Genomic DNA, 10,273 nt, shown 5'->3' with positions numbered 1-10,273 from the left:
CCCCCCCCAAGTTGAATAATAGATAATAGATTCCTGTACTTCTAAGCTAGGATTGTCAATTTTACTCTTGGCTGGGGGAAGGGTGGGATTCATATAACTAAGGCTACTGTAGTTTGATTGCCAAAATTGGTCTGACCCTAAGATGACATAAAAAGGTATGACCTAGTCTTTTCTGCCATTTAGTGGGTCATCCAGATTTTTGTAGGGTAAATTTTATGATAAAATGTCAATATCTCACATCTCAAATCATATCTAGTCAAACCAGCTTGCCCATTTAACACCAGAGGAACAGCCTATTTATTCCACAGTTCTTGACTGACTAAAGTCACTCATGTGACTAATAGAAAAATTAATAACTATTTTCATTCTCCATCCATCCTCTGCGACATATTATATCACCAGTCTTTACTGGTTAGATTATACCATGAGTTCATAGACTTTCATGCAGCCAGCTTAACCTGCTCACAGGATTAATCCATTTTCTAGGTTTCCCATAAGTCCTCTGATGCTTAGGTAGCTTTGAGCATAAAAATACAATTTAATGAAAGAGAGTTTGCTTTAGAAATCTTTTTTTTCTCTCAAAGAGAATTTTTGGGAAATTATCCAGGGCACAGCTCATAAGAGGAGAGGCACAATAGTATTTAGTACTAAAAAAAATCATTTTTTTGTTAAAAGCACAAACATTTAGCTCATGAAAGCTTATCTTTCTAATAAAATATGTTAGTCAGAAAAGATGCTGTCAAACTCAGCATCTTTGAAGAGTGCACCTTATTTGATGCACAGGCAAATGTTCTGTAATTCATTGTAAAATTTGCTTCCTAGTGACTGCAGCCTTTCTGGCTTCTCCAATTCTTTTTCGTCCCAAGAAGAGACATTATAAAGCTGTGGTACCCAATTCTGTAAAATGCAAAAACTCAAAGGACTCTTAATTATTTTATTTATTTACTTTTTTTTAAAGTTAAACCATTGGTTTCAGATTTGATTTTATTATTTTGGGGGTAATTGGCCTTGGCAAAATTTCTCTCATCCCCAAATAAGCGATAATTTTTCTTCTCCTTCACCTGTACAAACATGAAGGCTTTTTTCATTGTGGTGATTGGTGCACCATTAGAAGATCTGAAGGACTCTCCTGGAGAAAATCTATGCAGCTGCTGAGAGTTGACATCAGATTGATGGCATATAATCAATCAGAATCCCTACTGATTAATAAAAAGCATTGTACTCCCCCCCCTTTTCTTTTTTTTCTTTTTTATGGACAGAAGAGTAAAGGGAAGAGGAATGTTACCAGAGTGAGTGCAAAGTCTGAAGTTTCTGAGTGGGGAATTGTGGGGTTAAAGATCAAATGGGGATCTTATGCCATTATCCATAATATATGAAATAACTGGGAGTTGGGCAGTGTAAACTGGGAAAAATTAGGTAATTAGGTAAATTTTCAGGGCAATTCATTTATTGCTCTTCATCAATAAGGCAATAAAAACGTTATCTCCTCCCACCCAGCATGCTTTTAGGAAAACCTCAGATGTTCTCAGCTATTTTAACAAGATATCCAGCTTAACAATCCTGAATTTCCCCCCTCCTTATGCAAGAGGCCCCTATGAACCATAGGCAGCGAATTCCCACGAACACCTTTCCAGAGAAAGGAAGCAGAGCAACAATGAAACCTGCAAAGTTGGCTTTCCCAGGCAGCACCATTTCAAACTGGAGGTAGCATTTGATAGGTCAGAATGCTTCCCTGCAAAGAAATGTAGTGACTTGCATGCAGAAAGCTGGCTTGTAAGGAAAGGTCAATATTAACCTGGCTCTCTGCCCAACAGGATATTTTCTCGTCTGTCTGGAAGCATTGTGTGTGCATGCTTTAATGGAGCAACACTTTCAGTCTAAGTGGGAATAGCTTTAGTTATACTGAAATGCAATAGAAGTAGCAGCCATTTTATTATTACGGTAGTTCATATTGGTTCTAACATTATTTTAGGGCACATTGGTAACATTTCAGTCCTCATCTAAGTCTATTCTCATGTGTTCCGTCCCTTATTACTTTACTATAAATCACCTAACCTTAACTACTTCCTCTATATTGTTTTACACTGCAATTGCTTTATTTTTTATTGATGTTAAAACTCAAGGGCATTGCTATCATGTTAAAGTTATACCTGGAAAACCTCTGAACTCTCCAAAATATTTTTAAGAAGATATCATGTATTTTGACAAAAGCAGCACATGAAATGGAAGACCAGAAAATACTTTGGAATACAGGTATACAGGTAGTCCTCAACGTACGACCCCAAATTTCTGTTGTTAAGCAATACAGTTGTTAAGTGAGTTTGCCCCATTTTACAACCTTTCTTGCCACAGTTATTAAGTGAATCGCTGTAATTGTTAAGTTAGTAACACAGTTGTTAAGCGAATCTGGCTTCCCTATTGACTTTGCTTGTCAGAAGGTCTCAAAAGGAGATCACGTGACCCTGGGACACTGCAATCATCATAAATGAATGACAGTTGCCAAGTGTCTGAATTTTGATCATGTGACCATGCAGATACTGCAACGGCCATGTGAAAAACAGTCATAAGTCACTTTTTTCAGTGTCATTGTAACTTCAAATAGTCACTAAACAGATGATTGTAAGTTGAAAACTACCTATAAGTCAAAAAGCTTAGCTAGTTTAGAATCCTCTTTGTCACCATGACAGGAAAGAAAAGAAAAAGAGTCACCTTGTGACAAGGTGGGTGGCAAACAAATTGAAAGAAGGAAGGAAATAAAAAGGAAAGAAAGAAGGAAAGAAGGAAGGAAAGAAGGAAAGAAAAAAGGAAAGAAAGAAAGAAAGAAAGAAAGAAGGAAGGAAGGAAAGAAGGAAGGAAGGAAGGAAAACAGTTCTATACTCTTTCCTTTTCCATGTTTAATAATTGGCATTCACAGATACATGGCTTTTGAACAGAGTCACTTTGTAATGGGTGGCCAAATATAAAATAAACAAAGATAAATAATGAATAAGCAAAATAAACAAGAAACCATGCAGGCTTCAGGTAAGAAAACATGAGTCAGGTCAAAAGGAATGGAGAAATGAATTTTTTTTTCTGCTTGCCTTGATTAGTTCAGCAAGGACCATTGCTCCATGCTGTCCAATGTGGGGGACTCTCATTGTTCTTCTGCCAGATGTAGAAAGGCTGCAGGATGACCGGTGCTCTGGCTGTCCAAACTGCACAAACAGGTTCCACTCTGTTCCCCAGGGAGAAACCCAGGCAGAACAGTAAAAATATAAATATAAATCTAACAACCAGTTTGTCCAGACTGAATGAAACCAGCTAGACAAGACCCTTGCTCTCACATCTAACTTCACTTGCTAGTGATGTAGTTTGCTGGATATATTTATTCAGGTAAGCACAGAAAGTGCAATGCTGAGATTAGATCTTCTATTAAATATTTTTAAAACTCCACTAAATATTTACAGGCCAAACAGTTTTGTTGTTATTTCAAAACAACATATAGCATTTGTGGGAAGGTGTGTTTTACGAGCAGAGAAGTTTGAGGATGCCCTCAAAAGACCCTGTTGACATCATAATGGGTAAAAAAATATATAGTCAATTTAAAAAGGCTGCAGGAAGGTTTGGTGGTGGAGAAACACAGGTACAAGCAGTAGTGGGATTCAGCTAGTTCGCACCACTTCAGCAGAACTGGTAGCTAATTTTTTGTTGCCCAGGCCCAGAATGAACTTCCAGAAGTAGCATCCACACAGAGAACCGGTTGTTCACATATTTGAATCCTACCACTGGGTACAAGTAATCCTCAACTTACAACCATTTGTTTAGTGATCATTCAAAGTTACAACGGCACTTATAACCATTGCAGCATCCCCATGGTCACGTGATCAAAATTCAGACGCTTGTCAACTGGCATGCATTTATGATGGTTGCAGTGTCAGGGGTCATGTGATCATCACCTTTTGCGACCCTCTGACAAGCAAAGTTAGTGGGGAAGCCAGATGGACTAACTGTAAAAAAATAAAAATAAAAGTTAAGCCAATAGCCACAGTCATGTGATTAAAGCCCCTCCCCTTTTATAATAAAAGAGCGGGGCTTTGATCACATGGTTGTGGCAAATATTTGTGTTTTGATATTTCAGATACTCCTGGCATCTGCAAAATATGGGTTTCAAGCAAACTGTAAGAAAACAAAAAGACTTCATTGCTCCTAGAAAGCTATTTGTGACCCCTCCATTTCTGAATCTAAAAATCCTCTTATTAATATTCTGGGAACAGGGTGCAGTTCAAGCCACTTTGATGAGCAACCTATGGCCTGTTTCTCAAGCATTGTCAGCAAAACGTCCCATTGTTGATATTTATCCTTATCTGAATTTATTTAGATAAATTAACTGAATAATTAATCTTATCATAATAACAATCTTACCTGAATTTACTTAGCTTTAGTAAAGGAGAAAGCAGATCTCCCTGCTATGTGTCACTTTACTCTCTTTACTCTCCTTTATTTTAAGGGGATGGCATTTATGCAGGTATTTTGAATTTTGAAAACATCCTGTGCCACCCCCCAGTGTGGAAATGCACTCTTTCAGAAATTGTGATGGTTTCTGTCCTCATTTCTTCCAGCAGAAGAATTTAGATCTGCCAGGCATTTTGAGATTAATCATTGGTTTAGGGATTGGGCTTGTTTCAGACTTTTTTTAATAGCAAATAGCTAACTTGAATGATTTGTGGACAGAAAAGTAGCTTTAAATTATAAGTACACACACACACACACACACACACAAAATTTAAAGCTATCTTTCTATCCATAAATCACACAAGCTGGATTGAACAGACAAACAGACAGGCAGGTAGACAGATATGAATTTTTATATATTCTGGATTTCAAGATAATATGGTTAATAAACATAAATTTTAGTTCTGCTTCCCCCCCAATCTGTGCTGCTTCATGGCATCTTATTATTATTTATTATTATTTATTAAATTTATATACCACCCTATCTCCCTTATGGGATTCAGGGCAGTGAACAGGCGATAATAAAAACCACAATAAATATACGCAAGTTTCTGTTCTAAAATCAAATTAAATAACAGGCCTGCTCTAAAAATACCCCATACAAAACCCCCACTAAAACATAATCAAACTACGCCAGGCCGGCTGCACGGAATAGATGGGCCTTCAGGGCTCGGCGAAAAAGGCGCAAGTCCGCAACTGTACGTAGGTCGGGGGGTAAGTCATTCCAGAGGGCAGGAGCTGCCACAGAGAAGGCTCTCCCCCTGGGGGTCGCCAGCCGGCATTGTCTGGCCGACGGCACCCTAAGGAGGCCCTCTCTGTGGGAGCGGACTGGTCGAAGGGAGGTGTTTGGTAGGATGCGGTCTTGCAAATACCTAGGTCCATTGCCATGGAGCGCTTTAAAGGTTGTTACTAACACCTTGAAGCACACCCGGAAGGCCACAGGCAGCCAGTGCAGCTCACACAGGAGAGGTGTTACATGGGAGTATCTAGAGGCCTCCAGGATCCCCCGCGCGGCCGCATTCTGAACTAGCTGGGGCCTCCAGGTGCACCTCAAGGGGAGCCCCATGTAGAGAGCGTTGCAATAGTCCAGGTGGGAAACAACGAAGGCTTGAGTGACCGTGCGTAGAGCTTCACAATCCAGAAAGGGGCGCAACTGGCGTATCAGGCGAACCTGATGAAAAGCCCCCCTGGCCACGGCTGTCATATGGTCGTCTAAAGACAGCCGAGTATCCAGGAGGACGCCCAGGTTGTGGGCCCTCTCCGCGGGGGCTAATGACTCGCCCCTGATAGCCAGGGATGGAGCCAACTGGCTATGTCGCGACGCCGGAAACCACAGCCACTCACAGTGTAGCTGATGGAAGAAAGATATGTAGAAAAAAGCATAACAATAGTTCTGCTGGATCACAAGCCAAAGCTCCATCTTGGTTTAAGTGGCCAGTCAGATGCCTCTGAGGTGCCCACAAGCAAGAAATAGAGAATCTAATAGCTCTTAATTAGGGCTATCGGAGCTGAATTGTAAAAAGTAGGACAAACACTAAAGAAAACAAAGAGATACAGAAAATCCAAGTCCTATTACCATCTCGCAAAGCAGAGGTACAAGAAATTTGCAAAAATTCAAATCATCATTAGATGGTAGCAGGGAGTTAGGAAATCTCTTTGCTGCCATCTAATGGTCACCTGAATGTGGTAATTCTAGTACTTCTACCTTGCTAGACTGCCCTCCAGAAATTTACCTATTCCATTTTAATGTGATGAGTAGGTATAGTTACATGTCTTAATGATATGTCTTATTATTTCTGTGTTATGTTTATTGTATGCTGTGTGTACAGTAAGATATCATTTAGATGTTTTAGGAATGGAAATAAAATCAGCAGGCAAATAGGATTGCTGGGAGGCCACAGAACATGCTATTGTGCCCTAGCAAAACAAACATTCTACCCATTGCTCCTTTAGCAACCTCTTAACATGAAAAATATCCCTGAGAGAAATTCAGGAGAAATTCTAAACTGTCCCAGAAATTAATTTAATGCAATGCCAGTTCTGATTGTCTAAACAGGACAGGTTGGGAAAAAGTAATTGAAATGGTTCTCCAAGAACCCCAAAACTGAAAAATTTCCAGCAAACAACTTTTTATTCTCCCATCCCACTCCCATTGATTCCTTTTATTATTTTGTAAATTACTGACCTTTTCTAATTATCTATTTAGAACTAAAAGGGTAATTGTTTCCCTTTTGAAGAATTAATTACAGCCTCATTATTGGATCACTGCCCTTCAATTTTGTTTCTTTTCTTCTTTTAAAAGCATGATTTCTTTTAAACTTACACCATTGCACAAAATCACTGCCTGCGAGCTGTCTTTTGTCTTTCAGATGGGAAGTGATTAATTCAGGTTAAATTTTAATTGAGAATGTGCAAGGCAGCAAGGCAGAATTATTTGGATCTAACAATGATCTTGTTTGCCTTCTGTGGTTGTGTGTAATTTACATTTTGGGATTTAACATGGAGAAACAACAGCAAAAACAATATTAGGAAATGTCTTTCTGTCTGAAAGCATTCCACTTGAACTATGGGCAATCTGAGTCCCTTGGAACTATAAAAATTGAATTAGATAGACAGTCCTAAAACTGATGTGTGCCATTAGCCTTACAGTTCAGGTAATTCTGAATCAGAAACACCGATTGTCATGAGTTCTCTGTGTTTTAATCTAAGGGATGTTTGGGATTTTTTCCTTCAAAAAGCATGTGCATTGCTACTGAGCTTAAGGGAATGGAATTTAGGATTTGTAGATTTGCAAGATTAAGCTTCAGTTGTATTTATTTGTCATTTCATCTGCAATGCTAGTTAGATGAGGAGTATGTAATGACTGGAATTATGTATGTGTGCGTGTGTATATGCCTATGCGTTTGTGCACTCACATGCATGCCAGTCTCTTCACCTGCATTTCCTTGATACAAATGATTTAAAGCAGGAGATTTTAGAAAATTAATCTAGCTTATAGTGCCATCTTCTGGACAGATCTTCAAGGTGAAAAACTGATCTAGCAAAATTATATAGTACAGTATATGTATCTAGTAATTTCCATCATCATCATCATCATCATCATCATCATCATCATCATCATCATCATCATCAAGTTGGAAGGGATCTTGGAGATCATCTAGTCCAACCTACTGCTCAGGCAGGAAACCCTATACCATTTCAGACAAATGGCTGTCCAGTGTCAGGACCCATCTCAACACCTCATCCCAAGAAAGCAGAACTCATGGAAGCAAGTTCTTCCAAAAGGAACTTTTATTAGGAGAAGCTGATGGCAGGCATACTAGACAGGATCTGAGGGCTCCTGTACAGATTGATAGGTTAAACTATCCCCAAGCAACCCCCACCCCATAGTTCATCTGGACGGTTCAAACCAGCCAATCCCCAGGTGTTAAGTCCATCATGGGAAAGGGGAGATGTTTAAATGGCTCTTCGCACCTTCTCTTGAGAGCAGAGAGATAAGCCATTTTGGGAATTAGCCATTTTGGATCTAATTCTCACTAACAGAGATGAAATGATAGAAGGTGTTGAAGCCACAGGAACCTTGGGAGGAAGTGATCATGCAATATTGGAATTAAACATTATGGAAGCACAAACAATAGAACACAGTCAAACTAGAGTCTTGGACTTTAAGAGAGTTAATTTCAATAAACTTAGAGAGGGCTTGGGAATGATTCCATGGATGAGAATCCTCAAGTGGAAAACAACTCAAGAAGCTTGGGAAATTTTGAAAAGTGAGATAATAAAAGCCCAGTCTAGCACAATACCAACAAAGAGGAAAAATAGCAGCTCTCAAAAGAAACCAGCATGGCTGCATAAAGAACTCTCTGATAAATTGAAAGATAAAAAGGACAAGTATAGAAAGTGGAAAGAGGGGCACATAACTAAGTCAGAATATCAGCAAATAGCCCGAGCCTGCAAAGATGAAGTGAGGAAAGCTAAGGCTCAAAATGAACTAAGGCTTGCGATCAAAGTCAAAAATAACAAAAAAAAAAGCTTCTTTCAACATGTAAAAAAACAAGAAAAAAGTGAAGGAAATGATTGGTCCATTAGTGGGTGAAAGTGGCAAGAAAGTGACAAGCAACAGGGAGAAAGCAGAACTATTTAACTCATTTTTTGCATCTGTCTTTACACAAAGGGGAAAAACAGACCAACCTACCAAAAATAGTGCCATAAAAAACAGAATAGAAACACAAGTTAAGATAGGCAAGAAAATGGTAAGTGAGCACCTGTCCAGCCTAGACGAGTTCAAATCACCAGGACCAGATGGATTATACCCCAAGGTTTTCAAGGAACTGGCAGATGTGATCTCAGAACCATTGAACTATATTTTTCAAAGATCCTGGAGCACTGGGGGACTACCGGAGGACTGGAAAAGAGCTGATGTAGTTCCCATCTTCAAAAAAGGAAAAAAATGGACCCAGAAAATTACAGATCCATCAGCCTGACCTCAATACCTGGGAAGATTCTGGAAAAGATAATCAAAAAACGAATCAGCGAACACCTAGAGGCAAACAAAGTCATTACTAAAAGCCAACATGGGTTTATCAAAAATAGATCATGCCAGACAAATCTTATTGCATTCGTTGACCAAGTGACAAAATTAGTGGATCAGAGGAATGCTGTGGATATAATTTACTTGGACTTCAGTAAGGCATTTGATAAAGTAGATCACAACCTACTACTTGATAAGATAGAAAAATGTGGGTTAGACAGCATCACCACCAGATGGATCTGTAGCTGGCTGACCGGCCGTACTCAGCGTGTGGTCCTCAATGGAACTGCATCTACATGGAGGGAAGTGTGTAGTGGGGTGTCCCAGGGCTCTGTTCTGGGCCCAGTGCTCTTCAACAATTTCATCAACGATTTGGATGTGGGGATAGATGGGGAGCTCATCAAATTTGCAGACGACACCAAGTTGGCAGGAATAGCCAACATTCCAGAAGACAGGCTCAAGATACAGGAGGATCTGGACAGACTTGAACACTGGGCGCTATCTAACAAAACAAAATTCAATGGTGAAAAAAGTAAGGTTCTACATTTAGGCAAGATAAACCAAATGTACAGGTATAGTATAGGGGGTACCTTACTCAATAGTAGTAACTGTGAGAGGGACCTCAGAGTCCTAGTGGACAATCACTTAAATATGAGCCAGCAGTGTGCTGCAGCTGCCAAAAAGGCCAACATAGGGCTAGGCTGCATTAACAAAGGGATAGAATCAAGATCACGTGAAGTATTAATACCACTTTACGATGCCTTGGTAAGGCCACACTTGGTCACCACGATGTAAAAAAGATGTTGAGACTCTAGAAAGAGTACAGAGAAGAGCAACAAAGATGATTAGAGGACTGGAGGCTAAAACATATAAGGAACGGTTGCTGGAATTGGGTATGTCTAGTTTAATGAAGAGAAGGACGAGGGGTGACATGATAGCAGTGTTCCAATATCTCAGGGGCTGCCACAAAGAAGAGGGAGTCAAGCTATTTTCCAAAGCACCTGAAGGCAGGACAAGAAGCTATGGATGGAAACTAACCAAAAAGAGAACGAAGGAGAAACTTCCTGACAGTCAGAACAATTAACCAGTGGAACAACCTGCCTCCAGAAGCTGTGAATGCTCCAACACTGGAAGTTTTAAAGAAGAAACTAGACAGCCAGGGGTTGGACTTGACCTCCAAGGTCCCTTCCAACATCATCATCATCATCATCATCATCATCATCATCATCATCATCATCATCATCATCATCA

Source organism: Protobothrops mucrosquamatus, unplaced genomic scaffold (genome assembly GCF_001527695.2).
Source record: "Protobothrops mucrosquamatus isolate PMUCROS unplaced genomic scaffold, P.Mucros_1.0 scaffold1486, whole genome shotgun sequence".
In the NCBI taxonomy this organism is placed as follows: domain Eukaryota; kingdom Metazoa; phylum Chordata; class Lepidosauria; order Squamata; family Viperidae; genus Protobothrops; species Protobothrops mucrosquamatus.
Note: the sequence above shows the minus strand (reverse complement) of the source record.